This window comes from Salvelinus sp. IW2-2015, linkage group LG13 (assembly GCF_002910315.2).
Source record: "Salvelinus sp. IW2-2015 linkage group LG13, ASM291031v2, whole genome shotgun sequence".
NCBI classification, from domain to species: Eukaryota; Metazoa; Chordata; class Actinopteri; order Salmoniformes; family Salmonidae; genus Salvelinus; species Salvelinus sp. IW2-2015.
This window is the reverse complement of record NC_036853.1, coordinates 38,194,182-38,215,708: the sequence shown is the minus strand read 5'-3', so window position 1 is coordinate 38,215,708 and position 21,527 is coordinate 38,194,182. Positions and strand designations below refer to the sequence as shown.

At 41.9% G+C, this 21,527-nt stretch overlaps 1 pseudogene; it reads right to left on the bottom strand.

The window, feature by feature from the left end:
• Positions 1–21,527, bottom strand: part of LOC111971415 (DENN domain-containing protein 1B-like) — a 160,409-nt pseudogene that overhangs the window by 29,892 nt on the left and 108,990 nt on the right.

Sequence of the window (21,527 nt, the reverse complement as noted above, 5' to 3'; positions counted from 1 at the left end):
TTGAGAACATATAGCTCAACATGTAAACAATGTGTGAGTTTAGCTATTCCCTGATGACAAATGCCATAAGGCATGTAATGCCATCATACTGTAGTCCTATAGCTGCATTGGCGAAGCATGCTATATGATAAGCTGCTAAATGGATTCACAGCAGCATACCACCCTGCATACCACTGCTGGCTTGCTTCTGAAGCTAAGCAGGGTTGGTCCTGGTCAGTCCCTGGATGGGAGACCAGATGCTGCTGGAAGTGGTGTTGGAGGGCCAGTAGGAGGCACTCTTTCCTCTGGTCTAAAAAARATCCCAATYCCCCAGGGCAGTGATTGGGGACACTGCCCTGTGTAGGGTGCAGTCTTTCGGATGGGACGTTAAACGGGTGTCCTGACTCTCTGAGGTCATTAAAGATCKCATGGCACTTATRYTAAGAGTAGGGGTMTTAACCCCGGTGTCCTGGCTAWATTCRKAYTCTGGRCCTCAAACCATCACGGTCACCTAATAATCCCCAGTTTATAATTGGCTCATTCATCCCCCTCCTCTCCCCTGTAACTATTCCCCAGGTCGTTGCTGTAAATGAGAATGTGTTCTCAGTCAACTTACCTGGTAAAATAACAGATAAATAAAAAAATATACTGAGAGTGACAATAAAACCAACTGGAGCTCTCGAAATGTTAATTTAGGAATACAACGCAGAACCCCTTCCCCACTTTATTGCAGAATTATGATATGGGTTTAACCAACATTGACACTAGTTAATTTTGAAAAATAGTTTAACAATTAAAACAAGGAATCAACACTTTATCACTTAAAAATTTACAAAAAAGCTAACTCGTACTGTATGTAAAGATTAGACATCTTAGACTAAACAACAATAGATAATTGCTCCAATTGTAAAAGGTTTATACACTGACAGGCCCGTTCATGAAAATGGATCGCTCCTACAGACAGTGAGTCATGTGGCCATGGCTTGCTATATAAAGCAGGCAGACATGCATTCAGTTACTGTTTGATTGAACGTTAGAATGGGCAAAACGAGTGACCTAAGCGACTTTGAATGTGGTATGATTGTCGGTGCCAACCGCGCCGAATCCAGCATTTCAAAAATGGCCACCCTCCTGGGCATTTCATACACGACAGTGTCTAATGAGAATGGTGCGACAAACATAAAAACATCCAGTCAGCGGCAGTCCCATGGGCGAAAACAGTGAGTTTATGATAGAGGTTAAAGGGGAATGTCAAGAAGTCAAATTTTTTATAAAGGAATTTTAATATTTGGCAAGAGAAAAGATCATTAATTTGCCCTTATTAAACTCGACAGTTAATTGTCCATCAATGGATGTCGATTGAACTTTGAATGCTATGATTTAAGCAAAAGGCAAAAGGGGTATGTAAACTCAGCAAAAAAAGAAACGGCCCTTTTTCAGGACCCTGTCTTTCAAAGACATTTCATAAAAATCCAAATGACTTCACAGATCTTCATTGTAAAGGGTTTAAACACTGTTTCCCATGTTTGTTCAATGAACCATAAACAATTAATGAGCATGCACCTGTGTAATGGTTGTTAAGACACTAACAGCTTACAGATGGTAGGCAATTAAGGTCACAGTTATGAAAACAGGACACTAAAGAGGCCTTTCTACTGACTCTGAAAATCACCAAAAGAAAGATGCCCAGGGTCCCTGCTCATCTGCGTAACGTGCCTTAGGCATGCTGCAAGGCGGCATGAGGACTGTAGATGTGGCCAGGGCAATACATCGCAATGTCCGTACTGTGAGACGCCTAAGACAACTCTACAGGGAGACAGGATGGACAGCTGATCGTCCTCGCAGTGGCAGACCACGTGTAACAACACCTGCACAGGATCGGTACATCCGAACATCACACCTGCGGGACAGGTACAGGATGGCAACAACAACTGCCCGAGTTACACCAGGAACGCACAATCTCTCCATCAGTGCTCAGACTGTCCGCAACAGGCTGAGAGTGGCTGGACTGAGGGCTTGTAGGCCTGTTGTAAGGCAGTTCCTCACCAGACATCACCGGCAATTTAAAAAAAAAGAAGGTCTGTCATGGTCTGGGGCGGTGTGCCACAGCATCATCGGACTGAGCGTGTGTTCATTGCAGGCAATCTCAACGCTGTGCGTTACATGGACGACATCTGCCTCCCTCATGTGGAACCCTTCCTGCAGGCTCATCCTGACATGATCCTCCAGCATGACAATGCCACCAGCCATACTGCTCATTCTGTGCGTGATTTCCTGCAAGTCAGGAATCTCAGTGTTCTGCATCTCAATCCCATTGAGCACGTCTGGGACCTGTTGGATTGGAGGGCGAGGGCTCGGGCCATTCCCCCCCAAAAACATCCGGGAACTTGCAGGTGCCTTGGTGGAAGAGTGGGGTAACATCTCACAGCAAGAACTGGCGAATCTGATGCAGTCCATGAGGAGGAGATGCACTGCAGTACTTAATGCAGCTGGTGGCCACACCAGATACTGACTGTTACTTTTGATTTTGACCCCCCCCCTCCCCTTTGTTGAGGGACACATTATTCCATTTCTGTTACACACATGTCTGTGGAATTTGTTCAGTTTATGTCTCAGTTGTTGAATCTTGTTATGTTCATACAAATTTTTACACATGTTAAGTTTGCTGAAAATAAACAGTTGACATTGGGAGGACGTTTCTTTTTTTGCTGAGTTTATATGGCCAATTTACCATGGCTAAGGGCTGTTCTTAAGCACGACACAACGCGGAGTGTCTGGAGACAGGCGTTAGCCGTGGTATATTGGCTGTATACCACAATCCCCCGGGGTGCCTTGTTGCTATTATAAACTGGTTACCACTGTAAAAAGAACAGTAAAAAGTAATGTTTTGTCATACCTGTGGGATAAGGCTTACAGCAATTAGTATTCAGTGCTCGAACCAGGTTTATAAAGGTAAATAAATCCTCTTTGCGCATGTGCAAAACTATAGATAAATCCGACAGGAGAGTTTGAGTGATGAAAGTTGGACAGAGGATCTCGAAATCTCTGAGCAAGAAACACTTGGATGAACATAAAAAAACGAATGTTAGGCTACTTTCTGGCAATTGTGCTGTTATTATGTGCCAGATGTTAAGACTAAAAACCTTTATAAATGGCCAATTTGTGAGATTGACTTGTCATTTCAATAGGCATAGGCTACAAACTAAAATCTGGTTTTATGATTGTAATAAAATGTTGCCATAGTCTGCTTAGCTAAAGGCTGGTCCTCTATGGCCCCTGAAAGGGCTACATCTCATTTATTAAGATAGTCTACAGTAGCCTAGATAAGATGTAGGCATGATTTAGCAGCTTGCTTAGTTCAAATTAACAGACTAATTTATTCAACATGAATAGCGAGGTGATTTTGCAATAAGAAGTGTTTTTGTTTCCAATAGCCTGCTGGAATAGGCTACTGAGGATGGGATCATAATTTAAATCACCGAATTAAATATTAATAATATGTATATGAACAACAGGAGGTTGTGGCACCTTAATTGTGCAGAACGGGCTCATGGTAATGACTGGAGCGGTATGACTGGAATGGTATCAAATACATCAAACACATGGTTTCTAGGTATTTGATGCCATTCCATTTGCTCCATTCCGGGCATTATTGTGAGCTGTTCTCCCCTCAGCAGCCTCCTGTGATATGAACTGAATATGCTTGTCAACAACAGCCAGTGTTAATTTTATTAGAATTTGTTTTACCTGTAATCTGACAACTGTTACCGTCAATGTAATGTAGTACAAGATGGCGCCGATAGAGAGGGCCACCTACTTCTAGTCCTTAGGAAACTGCAGTATTTGTATATTTAAAAAAAAAAGAAGTATTATTTCTTACATTGTTAGCCCTGAAAATATTAAGTGTTATTACATACAGCCTGGAAGAACTATTGAATATCAGAGCGACGTCAACTTACCAGCACTACAATCAGGAATACGACTTTCCCGAAGTGGATTCTTTGTCCGAACCCCCCAGGGCATTTAACTGATCCCAGAGGCCAACCCAAAACAAAGTTGCCGCAGAAGAAGAAGACGGATTGGCCTTCTGGTCAGACTTCGGAGGCGCGCACACCACCCACTGCTTCCGAGTATATTACTCGCTAATCTCCAGTCTCTAGATAACAAGGTAGACGAAATCTCTCTCAGGATATGCTGTCGGAGTCGGTACAGCCACCGGGATTCTTTGTGCGTCGCACCGACAGAAATAAACATCTCTCCGGGAAGAAGGGCGGGGTTGTATGTTTCATGATTAACGATTCATGGTGTAATTGTAACAACATACAGGAAATCAAGTCCTTTTGTTCACCTGACCTAGAATTCCTCACAATCAAATGCTGACCGTATTATCTCCCAAGAGAATTCTCGTTGGTTATTGTCACAGCCGTGTATATCCCCCCTCAAGCCGATACCACGGCGGCCCTCAAGGAACAAATCTGTCCACGACTCCATTTTGCTCCTCCCGTCCTATAGGCAGAAACTCAAACAGGATGTACCCATGATAAGGACTATTCGACGCTGGTCTGACCAATTAGAATCTACGCTTCAAGATTGTTTTGATCACGCGGACTGGGACATGTTCCGGGTAGCCTCAGAGAATAATACTGATTTATACACTGATTTGGTGAGTTTATAAGGAAGTGCAAAGGAGATGTTGTACCCACTCTGACTATTAAAACCTACAATACAAAATTCTCCAGACCTCCAAGGGACGCGTGACAACGACGTGATTTTAGAGGTACAGCGCAACATAAGACTAGTACACCCACAATCCAATCCTATCACGCAGTACAGCAAGCAGTTTAGAAGTTACACCGACAGGCCCCGGTGGCAATATATTAATAAAACCGAAAGCTAACTTGAATTAATTGGAAGAGTTGCAGTGTTGGATAGCCGTAGCCAGCCAGCTAACATAAATAGAAATTCCTCTCTGAGTCAGGTTGAGTAGGCTAAATTAGCTGCATTAGCTAAGTAAGTGAAAGGTAAACTAAGAAGAAAACTAAATGTAGCTTTCTCGCTCTCTCCTGCTCATAAATTTTATAAGAAATTAATTTGTTAAAAACTGTTAAAACTTTTGTCTTTCTCTCGCTTCGAGTCAACTACACAACACACTTTATGCACTGCAGTGCTAGCTGTAGCTTATGCTTTCAGAACTAGATTCATTCGCGGATCATTTTATTGGATGTACAACACGTCAGTTCATACTGCAAGACCTCTGATAGGTTGGAGGATGTCCTCCGCAAGTCGTCATAACCAATGTTCCCTCTAATTTATTTTGCACTGAGAAAATGTCAAGTCTGCTGAGGGCAAACTTGAACGTTGTGAAATTTCGGTGCAACTTCCAGCTTGCGTTTAGTGTGAACACTGAGGCTGTAACTGCTTTAAGTTACAGTTTTAGCAGTGGCCAAGTATGCTACGGTGGCTATTTTAAATTATAATGTAGGCCTACCAGTGGCCTACCATCAAAAAACTATGAAAAAAATGCATCCCATAACATTTTCACATGGAAATAGATGTTCTACCATTTAGCCTACAGTAGCAGCCAATGTGGGGGTTCAATGTGGGCCTACATTCCATGAGACTTTTGAAAAAAAACATGCAGCGCTTGACATTAGCCTGTTTATCCTTCATACAAGGAGGTGACTGAAAATGTTGTTGTGTTATTTGATGCAAGAAACCACTTTACAAAATAAAATGCATTATTATTCCCGTACCATTATTACAGCGAATGAGACAAATGATGCTACCCTCTGCCAATTGGCTACTTAGCTTATTCAAGCCTGTCTCAAAATACAATACACTTGTTAAGACAAAAAAAAGCTATTTTCCATGACCTGCTTTTCAAAGATGTCTAGAAATGTACACGTTTTGTGCTCTTGTAGGAGGCAATCACCCCCCTATTATTAACTACTAAATATCTATAACTGGGCTAATAACTCACTAACTAGAAAAGGATATGAACAAAATGTCCACGTGGCTACACGCAGATTTAGCTTTTATCTTAAAACAAGCGCATCAACTCACGACCGCTCATGCTGTAAACACAGTCCAGTTCAAAGTCAATGGCACAGATCCGTATATAGTCTATTTGTATACAGGCCTACTGCAGCTCTGATTGGTTATGCCGCACTGGTCTGAATGCGTTCTGCCTACCACAAAATCTCTTGCATAGTTAATTTTGTTTCAGTATGTTGCATTGAAAGTGGCTAATATTGCGTTGAATCGATCACAATTGCAGAGTAAAGGGAAACGTTGATAGTGTTAACTAATAGAGAAAACTCGATTAAGTTGAGTGAAGTTCAACCTCGTGCTTCTCTCTGTTGGCTGATATTTCATCTGTGCTACTGTGTAAGTCTGTGGAAGGGGGTGAGAACCATGAGCCTCCTAGGTTTTGTATTGAAGTCAATGTACCCAGAGACGGATGGAAGCTAGCGGTCCTCCGACTACACCATTGTGTTACCCGAGAGGATGCTGTTGAGACTACTGCAGACCTTCATTGCAAAACAGTGTGTTTTAATCAGTTATTTGGTGACGTGAATATATTTAGTTCAGTTTTATCTAAAAAGTATAACTTTAATGTTTCAATATATAAAAATAAAAAATGAAATTCACTAAATAGGATGATGCTCCCCTTCATCCTCTGAGGAGCCTCCACTGAAACCAACAGACGCCTGGAATTACTATACAAAAATAAGCCGATGGACGGACAGAGTGTTTTCTGTATGTATCATATCTCTAACATATAAAAATCATTATTGGCATCTATAGTTTGCTTTGAGAGATACACTGAGATAGTGTGATAGTGAATATGTAAACACCACATTAGCAGGCAAGATACAGTAGCCAAATTGCATCACATATTGAATGACATCTCTGCTGAACTCAGGTATTGTATCCTGTTTTCTATCTCTTTCTCTCTCTCTGTCTCTCCATGCATCTGTGTGTCTCTCTCTTTCTCTGTCACTCCCTCTCTACCTTCACCACACTAGTCTTTAATGCAAAGACTAAGAGAGCACAAGGCAACTGCGTCAAACTAAACGACTAAACTCTTTTAATGCCAGCCAGTTTAGAATTTGGAGCCGACAGAGAAAAGAGAGGAGATGAGCGGAGAAGAGTAGAGAGGGGCCGAGGTGAACGTCTGCTCTTATGGATCTGTGTCAGTCATAGGATGTGAACTTTAACAAGCCTTTGAAAATAACTCCAGAGGACTAATTCAGAGCTGCTGTACGGTTGACAGGAGAGAGAGTGATAGAGAGAGAGGGAAGAGAGGGGGAGAGAGAGGGGTGTGTGATCTATGTTCTTTGGTTGGTTTGATGGAGGAACACTTTTCTTGTGTTTCCTGACAGATCAACATGTCAGTCAGGGAGACGTCTCGTCAAATCACTACAGTCTCGCGCTCTCTTTCCCTCTCTTTCTTTCCATCTCTCTCTCTCTCTCACTTTCCCTCTCTCTTTCTCCCTGTCTCAATTGTCCTACTGTAAGTATGCACAGATTCACAAGCCCAACCGCACACACATGTACACACACACACTTACATTCAGCACGCTCCACTCCATAGACTCAAGAACTTACAGCTGTCATTTACTCTAACATGAGAAGATATAAAATACACTCAATTAATTTTATTTGCACAATATCTTTGCCTACCTTGACGGTGTGCACCCACTGTTGATAAGATCTGGAATTACCTGCAAAACAGAAAAGGCACACACAATGACAGACGTGAAAGTGACTGATCAGACACAGTGATGACATGAATTCAATGATGATGTACATGTTGTGGGACTGTATCAAACGTATAGTACTCTCTTGGGAAAGAGGTCGTCTGACCTCAAATTGGACTACTTGGTTAAATAAAGGTTCAATATGAAATTAAAAAGTAAGCCAAAATTACGTTTGAGAAAAATTATTATTTGTAAGATGAATCTTATAGGATGTTAGTGCCACTTACTTCCACAGAAGCCTCCCTCACTGATCTCCTCTTCGAACAGGTCAGTGAAGCCTCGGCCTGCATTCAGCTTGGCCAGCCGGCCGTCAATAAACTGCAACCATAAATTACAACACAGAATTACAGATGGTAGGGAGGGAGGTAGGCATGGGAGGAGGGAAAGGGAGAGGGAGGGAGAGGAGGTAAAGAGGGAGAAAAGGAGGGACAGAGGGAGGCCAAACGACAGGGAAAAAAAGACACCCAACTGGGCAAGTGTGTTTAATCTTACCTGTTCCAAAAATGTCTCTAGATTAAATGAGTTTAGGTGTCGGGGGGGTAATGTGGAGCAGGTTTTGGGGATTAGGGCAGTAGACGGCCATGCTGCCTGGTTAGGGTTAGGCCTGGCTGGGAGACTGCATGGTGAGGCCAGGTCTGCATCCCCAATGGCACCCTATTCCCTACATAGTGCTCTACTTTTTGGCCCAGTATGTAGGGAATAGGGTGCCATTGGGGATGCAGACATGGTGTCTGATGCACTAGGAACTTTAATTTCCTCCCTTTGTCACATGGAGCTTATAAAACGCTTCCCATAAATATGTTCATTATAAGCCCAGACGTTACGAACAATGTGCACACACATGCACAGACACACACACACGTCAAAAGTTGACACACCTACTCACTCAAGGGTTTTTCTTTATTTTACTATTTTCTACATTGTAGAATAATAGTGAATACATCAAAACTATGAAATAACACATATGGAATCATGTAGTAACCAAAAAAAAGTGTTAAACAAATTAAATTATATTTTATATTTGAGATTCTTCAAAGTAGCCACCTTTTGCCTTGATGACAGCATTGAACACTCTTGGCATTCTCTCAACCAGCTTCACCTGGAATGCTTTTTCAACCATCTTGAAGGAGTTCCCACATATGTGACTCACCACCTGGATTCGGTGTTATGTAGAAACATTTGAATTTTTACATTGGATACAAGTAGCGACTCAGAGCTACAAAATTGTATATCATACACTGTATTTGAGAAAACAATGGGAAAATAATTCTGATTTGAAAGTTGATCAACTTGTAAACTCACTTCTGAGAAAACCGTCTTTCAATGTTTTGGTACTACTATTGGAGAGCCCTTCTTTGTCTACACCCATTCAGCATTGTTCACACCCTCTTAAGCCTTAGCCACACCCAACTCTTTAAGGGACCCTCTGGCCAATAAGAAGGGTTGTTCCAAAAGCTCTGACCTCACAACGACAATCAAGCACCCATGCTAACTGGCTAACATTAGTTAGCTACTTCCAGACACATAATGAGAGAACACCCCACTCTGACCATTTTACTTGCCCTAGCAGAGCTGGTTAGGCTTTTTTCATGTTATCCAGAGCGTTGGTGACTGTAACTGTGCTGCTGGCTACAATTGAATTACGCTTTGTTGCCGACGTTTACTGACACAGGACATATTCAATGGGTGTTGAGCATTCAAAAATGCATCAATTATTCTGCGCTGTGGCACACTAAGATGAGAGTCTTTTGTTAAGAAATGTAGCTAGATAGCTAGCTAGGTAAACAATGAATCCCAACGCATGACGTAACGCTAGTTAGCAAGCCAGCCAGCTCTCTGCAGGTCATTCACTAGGTCCCCCCGTGTGGTTCTGGGATTTTTGCTCACCGTTCTTGTGATCATTTTGACCCCACGAGGTGAGATCATGCGTGGAGCCCCAGATCGAGGGAGATTATCAGTGGTCTTGTAGGTCTTCCATTTCCTAATAATTGCTCCCACAGTTGATTTCTTCAAACCAAGCTGCTTACCTATTGCAGATTCAGTCTTCAATTTTGTTTCTGGTGTCCTTTGACAGCTCTTTGGTCTTGGCCATAGTGGAGTTTGGAGTGTGACTGTTTGAGGTTGTGGACAGGTGTCTTTTATACTGATAACAAGTTCAAACAGGTGCCATTAATACAGGTAACGAGTGGAGGACAGAGGAGCCTCTTAAAGAAGAAGTTATAGGTCTGTGAGAGCCAGAAATCTTGCTTGTTTGTAGGTGACCAAATACTTATTTTCCACCATAATTTGCAAATAAATTCATTAAAAATCCTACAATGTGATTTTCTGGAATTTTTTTTCTCATTTTGTCTGTCATAGTTGAAGTGTACCTATGATGAAAATTACAGGCCTCTCTCATCTTTTTAAGTGGGAGAACTTGCACAATTGGTGGCTGACTAAATACTTTTTTGCCCCACTGTATGCTGAGCACTTGTTAGTTGCTTTTCCTTCACTCTGCAGTCCAATTCCTCCCAAACCATCTCAATTGGGTTGAGGTCGGGAGATTGTGGAGGCCAGGTCATCTGATGCAGCACTCCATCACTCTCCTCCTTGGTCAAATAGCCCTTACAGTCTGGAATGTGTTTGGTCATTGTCCTAAAACAAATGATAGGATGGCGTATCACTGCAGAATGCTGTGGTAGCCATGCTGGTTAAGTGTGCCTTGAATCCTAAATAAATCACGGACAGTGTCACCAGCAAAGCACCCCCACACCATCACACCTCCTCCTCCATGCTGCACGGTGGGAACCATACATGCGTAGATCATCCATTCACCTACTCTGTGTCTCACAAAGACATGACAGATGGAACCAAAAATCTCAAATTTGGACTCATCAGACCAAAGGACAGATTTCCACCGGTCTATAATGTCCAATGCTCATGTGTCTTGGCCCAAGCAAGTCTATTCTTCTTATTGGTGTCCTTTAGTAGTGGTTTCTTTGAAGCAATTGGACCATGAAGGCTTGATTCGTGTAGTCTCCTCTGAACAGTTGATGTGGAGATGTGTCTGTTACTTGAACTCTGTGAAGCATTTATTTGGGCTGCAATTTCTGAGGCTGGTAACGCTAATGAACTTATCCTCTGCGGCGGTCCTCATGAGAGCCAGTTTCATCATAGCGTCTTAAAGTAATGATGGACTGTTGTTTCTCTTTGCTTATTTGAGCTGTTCTTGCCATAATATGGACTTGGTCTTTTATCAAATATGGCTATCTTCTGTATACCACCCCTACCTTGTCACAACACAACTGATTGGCTCAAATGCATTAAGAAGGAAAGAAATTCCACAAATTAAGGCACACCTGTTATTTGAATTGCATTCCAGGTGTCTACCTCTTGAATCTGGTTGAGAGAATGCCAAGAGTATACAAAGCTCTCATCAATGCAAAGGCAGGCTACTTTGAATAATCTCAAATATAAAATAATTTTGATTTGTTTAACACTTTTTTGGTTATTACATGATTCCATATGTGTTATTTCATAGTTTCATAGTCCTAAATCAGTACTCCTACTCTGAGATGCTTGATACATACGGCCTCTGGTCAAATAAGGGTTAAGTAGATACATTTTATTTTAGAGCTATGTCCACCCAGCTAGCTGTATTTCAAAGACTGTATCTAGAAACCGTCGGTAGCGGTCCGTCTATATCTAGGCATGGGTTCGGGCATATCGCTAAGGGGAGCGCTAGGCTAACTAGCTACCTAGCACCAGGCTTTCGGCTCCCTCAATGTAATTGTTGGGTTGGGATTTTATAAATAAATGAACTACAAAACATTCATTATTATCTCTATGATTATCCTAGAGTGTCAGTCATTCTATAGCTGTGAGGTGAATAATGTTGGTAGTCATCTGGCGTCCACCTGTACTGCTGCATGTACACAGTAAAACGAGGCGGACAGGCCATCTGTGGGCCAGACATTGGAATCCTCACTGCAGTGTTCTAGATTACTGTGGGAGGGGTTCCAGATCTCTGGAAGATGTTCTCGAACATGGGGGTTAACTGCCTGTAGGACCCTACAGAGCAACTCTGACATCCACACTCAACATCCCATAAACATCACATTCATACACAGTTTATATGTTGAGAAGAGGAAACCGAAAGCTCTCTAGCTTTTCCACTTTGATTCTCCACAAAATGGAGTCCTACTTTGAGAATGATCTGATTGACTTGTGATTGGTATTATGAGGAGATACAGAGGGGTACTATGTACATTATGAGGCTGCTCTCTCTGTCTATAGGAAGGAGAAGCTTCACTGAGCCAGTCTCCACTGAACCACTACATCTACCAAGCAGTGTCCTGAACCCATCCACTATAGAAGGAGTGTGTGGTGTGTGTGTGTGTGTGTGTGTGTGTGTGTGTGTGTGTGTGTGTGTGTGTGTGTGTGTGTGTGTGTGTGTGTGTGTGTGTGTGTGTGTGTTTTCAGTCAATGTGTGTGTAGGGGCCAAAAGGGTTGATAAAAAAAGCAGGTTATCATTGACAGCCTTTCCCTCGCATTCTCTTGGCAGCTCTCCTCTTTTTCTGTACTGAATAGGCCGGGATGGAGATGGGGCTGGGTTGGGAAAGGCTGGTTTGTCAGCAGATGTGTGTGTGTGTGTGTGTCTCAGTGAGCGGATGTGGGTCATGGCCAGATCAGAGTCGGCGGACCACTGGCCTCTCTCACTTTAACAGGGAGCAGAAGAGATAAACGCTCTCCTTCGCCACGCTAGAGAGGAGAGAGATAACCACCGCATCCTAACACTCCCTCTCCCTACGCTACCACACAGACAGGAGCAAAGAGGGGGTGGTGAGTGGGAGATAGACAGAGAGAGAGAGAGAGCGCAAAAAATAGCTGATTAAGAAGCTCTCTGCTCCCTCTTAGGGATAAATAAACAACTTATCAAGGCTGGAGAGGAACAGTCCAACTGTGGTGGGGTGTAAAGGAATGCTTTTAAGACTGTGCGGTCTTTGAAAGTTACTCCATTAATAGTTTTTGTTTCCTAATTAAGGGAAGGAAGTTATCCTAGGTGCATTTTTGTCTGTGGGTGTTGGTTTGATTGGTTTAAAGGAGAGAGGATTGAACGGGCTTTCAGTTTAATCAAAGGCTTAAATACAGTGGTTTGTCCTTTAAAAGTTGCAGAGTACTGCGGCGCAGCTTGCATGTTGCCGCAGAATTCAATGGCATGTTATTTAAGTGTGAACCACTGGTACAGTTAATGCTAGTTAGTGCTAGTTTGACCACCAGAGGGCATCTTTGAGAAGCATTTGATAGCCTTCAATAGTGGCTGTACTAGAGAATTTAAAAAAAAAATTTTGTAAGTATATGGGACTGATTTTAAGAAATGTTGCTTAATTAATTTGATTAATATCATGGTGTTTCTATTCCAAGAAAAACTAAAAACCCCCTGGGTTTCCGTTAGGATGGAATGGAAAATATGGCGCTGTACAACGTGATGGTCGGGTATAGGCTACAGCACGTGGGAGACTGGAGTTCAATTCCCAGACGGGGAGGAAGGAGTAGGCTGTCCTTGTAAATAAGAATTTGTTCTTAACTGACTTGCCTCGTTAAATAAAGGTTACACTAAGGGCATAACATTTCTACACCCTAATTGTAGTCTAACCAATACCCAAATAGAGATTCAGTGAAATTAAATATCTCATTGATTTATCAGGACCAGTCCCCATGCTTGTCTCAGAGCAGTAAAAAAACGGTGCTAAAATAGTTGTAGGCTGTTGCTTCAAATCCTATTGCTTCTAACTTCAATATGATCTTTAAATAAATAAGACCTACACCACTTTTAACAGCACATTACTCAACACTAGTGAGACTCATGTCGCCTACGGTAGGCCTACAGTGTATAGAGAAATATGACGTGACTCTCTGCCAATAATTACATAGAGGATATTTCTGTAATTCAGTGATATTTATTCTCAAAATAATTTGTTATGGATCCATAACTAAATAAACATAGACATTTTGAAAGAGTATTTTTTATCATTTTATTAAGGAAAGCATAAAGATGTCATTATTAGTTACATTGTACTAGTTTGAAAGTACAGACTGGCACTAAGAACAGCGGGAACGTTTCCCTAGTCAGCGCCATTATTAGTGCAATGCCCCTTAAAGTGTTGCTCTGTGCTACCCAGTGTGGCGGGGTGGGGGTCCACCCCCCCCCCCCCTTCTTTCCCTTCCCCATGGGCTAGGTCAGTCTTCTGTGCGCGGCTGTGTGGCCCATCCCGTGCCCTCTGCCCTCGTGCCTTAAACCTCACACTTTCAATGGATACAGTTGGAGAACTGCAAGGCAATCCTATTGTGCGCCACTTGGGAGCCATGACCAATATATATTGTCCTGCTAATAACAGGGTTAACTTCTCTAGGATAAGGGGCAGCATTCGGAATTGTGGATGAAAAGCGTGCCCAGATTAAACTGCCTGCTACTCAGGCCCAGAGCCTAAGATTATTATTAGTAGATTTGGATAGAAAACACTCTGAAGTTTCTAAAACTGTTTGAATCATGTCTGTGAGTATAACATAACTTATTTGGCAGGCGAAACCCTGAGGACAAACCATTCAGAATTTTTTGTTGTTGTTGAGGTCACTCTTTTCAATGGGTTTTCATTGGGAATCCAGATTTCTAATCGACTTTCTTGCAGTTCCTATCGCTTCCACTGGATGTCAGTCTTTAGAAATTGGTTGAGGTTTTTCCTTTGAGAAATTAAGAAGTAGCACTGTTCAGAACGAGGCTAGAGGGAAGTGTAATCTTTGTTAGAGGCACATTACGCAGAGGCTCGCTACACATTGTTTTCCTCCGGTATTGAACACAGTATATTCTGTCTTAAATCTTATCAATTATTTACATTAAAAAATACCTAAAGTTGTATTAGGAAGTAGTTTGAAATGTTTGGACAAAGCTTACAGGTAACTTTTGTAGTCATGTTGCGCGAGTTGGAACCAGTGTTTTTCTGGATCAAACGCGCCAAATAAATGGACATTTTGGATATATATCGACGGAATTAATCGAACAAAAGGACCTTTTGTGATGTTTCTGGGACATATTGGAGTGCCAACAGAAAAAGCTCGTCAAAGGTAAGGCATGAATTATATCTTTATTTCTGCGTTTTGTGTCGCGCCTGGAGGGTTGAAATATGATGGTCTGTGTTTGTTTTCTGTGGTGCTATCCTCAGATAATAGCATTGTTTGCTTTCGCCGTAAAGCCTTTTTGAAATCTGACACGTTGGCTGGATTCACAACAAGTGTAGCTTTAATTTGGTGTATTGCATGTGTGATTTCATGAAAGTTTAATTTTTATAGTAATTTATTTGAATTTTGCGCTATGCATTTTCACTGGATGTTGGCCAGTTGGGACACATATCCCAGAAAGGTTAATAATATATCTGTGAGAATATCCAAGGGGCTTTTATATCATTCTAAATTAATAATAATAATAATAATTGGTTTGTTTAAAAAATAACATTTCGGAGATGATTTCCTTTTCAAATAACGTAAAATGAGCGAGAAAAAGGCCATTCTTGAACATGGGGTGAGACATTGTTAATAGTTTGTAAATAAAGCCAGTTTGTTATTTAGAATGATTTATTTATGTTTTTAGAGGGAGAGAAACTAAAAACCTACAGTCATCTCATGGGTCTCCCAGTTGAGGCTAGCACGGGTATTGAACCAGGATCTGTAGCAAAACAGCTTGCACTGCTATGCAGTGTCTTAGACCGTTGCGCCACTTAGGCACTATACAACGTGACTGGTCGGGAGTGGGCTACAGTACTACTTTCACTTTCTATTTAGGTTTATTTCGCCCATTCATTGTCATTTAGAGACACAGTAGCGCCTTGGGACCCAAAAGCATAATCAGTGCTCTAACTCCCCCTTGCGCTGGTCTGGAGCAATGAAGTGGTGACGCAGGGTACCGTACTAAACCACAACCCGCAGCATAATCGCAAAACTTTTAGTGAGCAACCACTGTAGCTCCTATTGTTTTTCAGTTATTATTAGTTATTAGGTAGGAATTTTCTCATGGTTCTGGAATGGTGGGCCTCACACATGCATGGATGCACCCAGGCACACACATCGCAGTGTTACCTGTTTGAAGAGCTGCAGGTTGACAGCCATCTCCAGGAAGTGTTTCATGGTGCTGGAGCGGTGAGCCACAAAGCTCTCCTCGCAGAACGTGACTGGTTCCCCCTGACCAGAAACAGGAAGAGGAGGAGACAGGAAGATCAGAACCACATATTTAGAACCAGATAACATTTACAGATATTTACACTTTGTATTCTGTAGTGGAATATTTTTAAAATGCAGGGATGTAAAGTACTTCAGTAAAAATACTTCAAAGTATTAAAGTAGTTTTTTGGGGTATCTGTATTTACTTTACTATTTATATTTTTGACAACTTTTACTTCACTACATTCCTAAAGACAAGTATGTACATTTTACTCCATACATTTTCCCTGACCCCCAAAAGTACTCTTCACATTTTGAATGCCCAGCAGGACATGAAAATGGTCTAATTCACACACTTATCAAGAGAACATCCCTGGTCATCCCTACTGCCTCTGATCTGGCTGACTCACAAATGAAGCGTGTTTAGTAAATGATGTCTGAGTGTTGGAGTGTGCCCCTGGCAATCAGTGAATTAAAAAAACAAGAAAATGGTGCTGTCTGGTTTGCTTAATATAAAGAATTTTAAATGATTTATACTTTTACTTTTGATACTTAGGTATAATTTAGCAACTACATTGACTTCTGATACTTAAGTATATTTAAAACCAAATACTTTTAGACTCTAACTCAAGTAGAATTTTACTGGGTGATTTTCACTTTTACTTTAGTCATTTTCTATTAAGGTATCTTTACGTTTACTCAAGTATGACAATTGGGTACTTTTCCCACCATTGTTAAAATGTCACATTACTGATCTGATAAAGGATCAGAGAAATTAAGAAGTTGACGATAAATTTCTACTGTATACTACTTATATATTTTCTGCCACCCAAAACTTAGTAACTAGGTAATTCAGTCTCTCCTGTTACACTCTCTTGCATCATAATTAGCTGAGAGCTACAGACATTAGATAACAACATGGCTACCCAGCCAATCAAAAGGAGCCTGCAGTGGTTCTACATGCATGTTTCCGTATAATTAACCTAATTTGCAAATGCATATTTTTCTACAGTTACTTTTTAAGTATTGTGGAGAACCAGGCTAGTGTTTGAGGCTATGAACACACTAGAACATGTTCACTACAGTGTAGGTCTGGCCTAATTTTAGTGCTGGTTGGTTAATGCTATATATTACATCAAGATTAGTTCATAGTTCTGCAATTAGCAACTTTACTTCAGACATGGAATAGTTATGCTGAAAGAATAGGAACAGAAGAATGTCTTTCTTTGCAGATGGACTAATAAAGAACAAATCTATTCTAAGAAGGCAACAGTAAACATGACGTCCCTCACGAATGAGTTAGTGTGTGTGTGACCACCGATTATCCATTTGATTATCCATTATATTGACCAGATACTTAAGTGGCCGCTCTAACAATGAAACTAAATGTCTTCAAAAATGTAAGGCAGTTAGCCTGGTTACCAGTTTAGACAGTCAGTTTAGACAGACAGTCATGTAAATTTGACAGTGGCACACTGGCCAGTACCATGTGAAAACTACTGGCCCGAATGACAATATTACTGGCCCCACCCAAGATCACAGTACAGCAAGTTATGCATGCATCATTTCAGTTGTGATTTCATGTTTCATTTTCAGTTTGGGCAAGTTTTTTTGGGAAAAACCAAAATAAAGCTATCCCCCCCTCTCAATGATGACATACTGTATAGCCTATATTAAACCGTTTAAAATGTAATATTCCCCTCCAGAAATGAGCCAATAACAAATTGATGAAAAGCAATATCTTTAGGGGCTGTACATGGTACATATTATCAGGCTGGTGTGCTATTTTAGCAATAAGCATCATCACCTGTCTCATGCAGCATCTGTGGCTACATGGCTGAAGCATGGGGTTGCTCCCCCGCATTGTTAACCCCAATGGGCTAATCATTAGCTAGATTACGGAGGGCACAGTGCCTGGCCAATGTGCCAAGGTTAATGGGGCCACATTGTTCACAAAAACTGCATCCAAAAAAGTACATGAATTCATACAGCCAAATAATAATTAATAACAGATCAATAAGTTATTTCATATATACATATATTTCATATCAACATTAATACAACATTTTCCTCATAATAGTAGAAACAAGTGTCATTAATCACCCACGGATTGGTTGACAATAATGGACTATTCCTCCCTGACAGAGTTCCCGTGCATTGTTTCACACGGTACGATTGGAAACGTCACTTTCATTGAAACTACGCTGCGGCAACGAGGCGCTTTCAGAAAAAGGGGGGCAGAGAAAAGGAAAAAATAAAAGATTTAAATGTCAACAGAAACATTTCCTAAGTGAACGCATTTCTTTAGTAAAAAAGACAGGTGCTGCTGATAACACTGCCATTGTCGCCGAGGCAGAGGACGTGTATGTGTAGCCCAGTGGCGATCGGTGCCGTTTTAGAATATGCAGGAATTCTCATTTTATTTCTATGAGCATGGCCTTGTTTCTATTACAGCATATTGGATGCCTGTCTGTCAGTCATATTCCATTCACCCAGCTCAACGTAACATAGATAGGTTTAAGCTACTACATGATACTAAAAATTGCCCTATACCCATCATGAGGTTGCTACAATCTAGCCTACAAATGAAAGTTGATAACGTAGGTGCCGTGCACAGCTCGAGAGACAAATGGTAGTAATCAAGGTGACAGACAGTGACACATTCAATACAGCCTTGCACACTCTTGCCTGTATCTAGCTGATCTAGGGTGTAATCATTAGTCCAAACAGTTGCAAAACGTTACGTTTCGATACTAAAACGAGAGATTGTGGAGCAGGCACAGCGCACGCTATAATAAGTGGGCGGCGGCGCTGATAGACAGTCTTAATCCATGAGACACATTTGACAGAAGTACAGAAAGTAACAAAAATTCTAGTACCGAACCATTTTTTCAGGTTCTAGTATTGAAAAGTACTCAAGTTTTGGTATACCGTGCAACACTAACACACACTGGCTCTTCTGTGAAAGCATATGGGCTCCAAATACACATGCTTCAGTCAAACGGGGTGCTCAGAATGTGTGTGAGTGCCTGTGTATGTGTATTTGTGTGTGTGTGTGTGTGTGTGTGTGTGTGTGTGTGTGTGTGTGTGTGTGTGTGTGTGTGTGTGTGTGTGTGTGTGTGTATATGTCCGTATGCGAGCATGGATGCCAATTTGTGTGTGTGTGTGTGGAATCATAGGCTTTTATCTAGATCCTATGGGGACTAGGGAGATGGTATGTTGTGTGGACGTCACGGCACACACACAAGCTCTTTGCTCGCTCTGCTTTAAATGTTTGTGTCTGAAGGGAGTCAGGCAGTGTGTTCATGCCACTGTCTGTATACACAGACCGACAACACAGAGGCATCAATTATGGATCCCCTCTCTGGGACTCTACACAGCCCAATTACCCTTAAAGCCTATGAACAAAAGCCCTGCTATTTGACAAACAGTACATGGCTTGTTTTGCTCTCAACTGGAGTAACTTAGAATCGAGAAGCAGAGCGAGAGAGAAATGTTCTGGGATTTAGACTAGAGAGGGAAAGGAAGATAGTGAGAAGTGGCTAAAAGATATCTTCAAAGAGAATGTCCTGACTCCTCCTGTAAAGGTACTGATATGTCTGTGTTTCAGACCACCTTCAGTCAACTCAAAACACACCTTCACTCAATGTACAAAAACACATTTTCCTTTCACAAACTGAAAACAAACTTCTGAGGGTAGGGGTTAGGGGTATAATGATTAGGTCGAAGCGAGTTATTACAGGTTTGTACCTGAGGGTTGCAGTTAGGAGAAGCTTCTTACAGTTTTGTATCGGAGGGTAAGGGCTCGGGGTAGGTTCTTACAGGTTTGTATCTAAGGCAGCGTTTCCAAAACACGGTCCTCTGGACCCCAATGGGTACACATTTTGTTTTTTGCCCTAACACTACCCAGCTGATTCAAATCATCAAAGCTTGATGATTAGTTGACTATTTAGGGGGGGGGGGGCAGGACTGAGTTTGGGAAACCCTGCTCTAAGGGCTAGGGTTAGGCTCTTACAGGTTTGTATCGGAGGGCATCTCGGTAGGATCCAAACAGAGCAGCCTGAGCCCGGAGGAAGGCCCTTGCAACTCCGCTTCCTGTTGATGTCGACTGCTTCTTTAGCTTACTCTTCAGAGAGTGGACCTGAGAGAGAGAGAAAAACACAGAGGGAATGAGAGACAGAGAGAGCAAGCAAGAGAGAGAGGAAGGGGATGGAGAGAGGGGATGGAGGGAGGGTGAAGAGAGACAGATCGAGAAAGGAGAAGAGAGAACGAGGGTGGAGAGAGATAGAGAAAGAGAGGGAGGGAGAGGGAATGAAAGAGAGTGGAAAGAGAGGGGAAAGTTAAATTAACACCTGTGAAATTGGTAGCTGGAACGGGAGCGCCATTCTGGGTGTGAAGTGTCACATTTACAGGTCATTCCCGAAAAAGAAATAAAAAAAAGTGTATCTGTTGTGCTGCAGAGAGCACCTGCAGAGAGCACCTGCTGCTCTGTTAATTGAGCAGAGGATGGGGGGGAGATGGAGAGGAAGGGAGTAAAGAAGGACTGTGAAAGAAAATCCACAGTTGTCTCGTTCTCTCTCCCACTCCACTTCTTTTCTTTTCCTCTTAATGCCACTCCCTGTACTATCCTGTAAATCTCTCCCTCCCTCCCTCCCTCCCTCCCTCCCTCCCACAGGAGAGCAGCAGCGTGCAGATGCTTATTTTAGGGGGACCCATGCGGTCCATTGGAACGTCTAAGGAAGGTGTGAAGAGCCTCTTCACCTGCTCTGAAGTCCCTGTCTGTCTTGTATATAATCACAAAATATACACTGTCCCTTGGTTGTATACAATATACACAGTGTATAAAACATTAGGAACACCTGCTCTTTCCATGACAGACTGAACAGGTGAATCCAGGTGAAAGCTATGATCCCTTACTGATGTCACTTGTTTAATCCACTTCAGTGTAGATGAACGGGAGGAGATAGGATAAAGAACGTTTTTTAAGCCTTGAGACATGGATTGTGTATGTGTGCCATTTAGAGGGTGAATGGGCAAGACAAAATATTTAAGTGCCTTTGAACAGGGTACGGTACTAGGTGCCAGGCGGACCGGTTTGAGTGTCAAGAACTGAAACTCTGCTGGGTTTTGCCACCCTCAACAGTTTCCTGTGTAGCCAACTTGACAACTCTGGGAAGCATTGGAGTCTACATGGGCCAGCATCCCTGTGGAACGCTTTTGACACCTAGAGTCCATGCTCCGACAAATTGAGACTGTTCTGAGCGCAAAAGGGGGTGCAACTCAATATTAGGAAGATGTTCCTAATGTTCTGTACACTCAGTATACAATGCCCACGTTGTTGTTAAACTTTATGTGAAATGTTTAACAGTCTAAGAACTGTACCTATTGATTACCCTGTGAATACATAGGCCAACATCACGTAATGTAAAGCAAGAAAATGTTTCAACAATTCTGTTTTAACACCCTCAAGAGACCAGACACAAACAATCAAGGAGCACCTACAGTAACAGTACTGTTTGTAATATTAGGAGAAACACTGACTGCTGTTTGAGTTCGCAGTTAGAAACTAGAGGGAGTAGAAGCAGTGTGTTAACA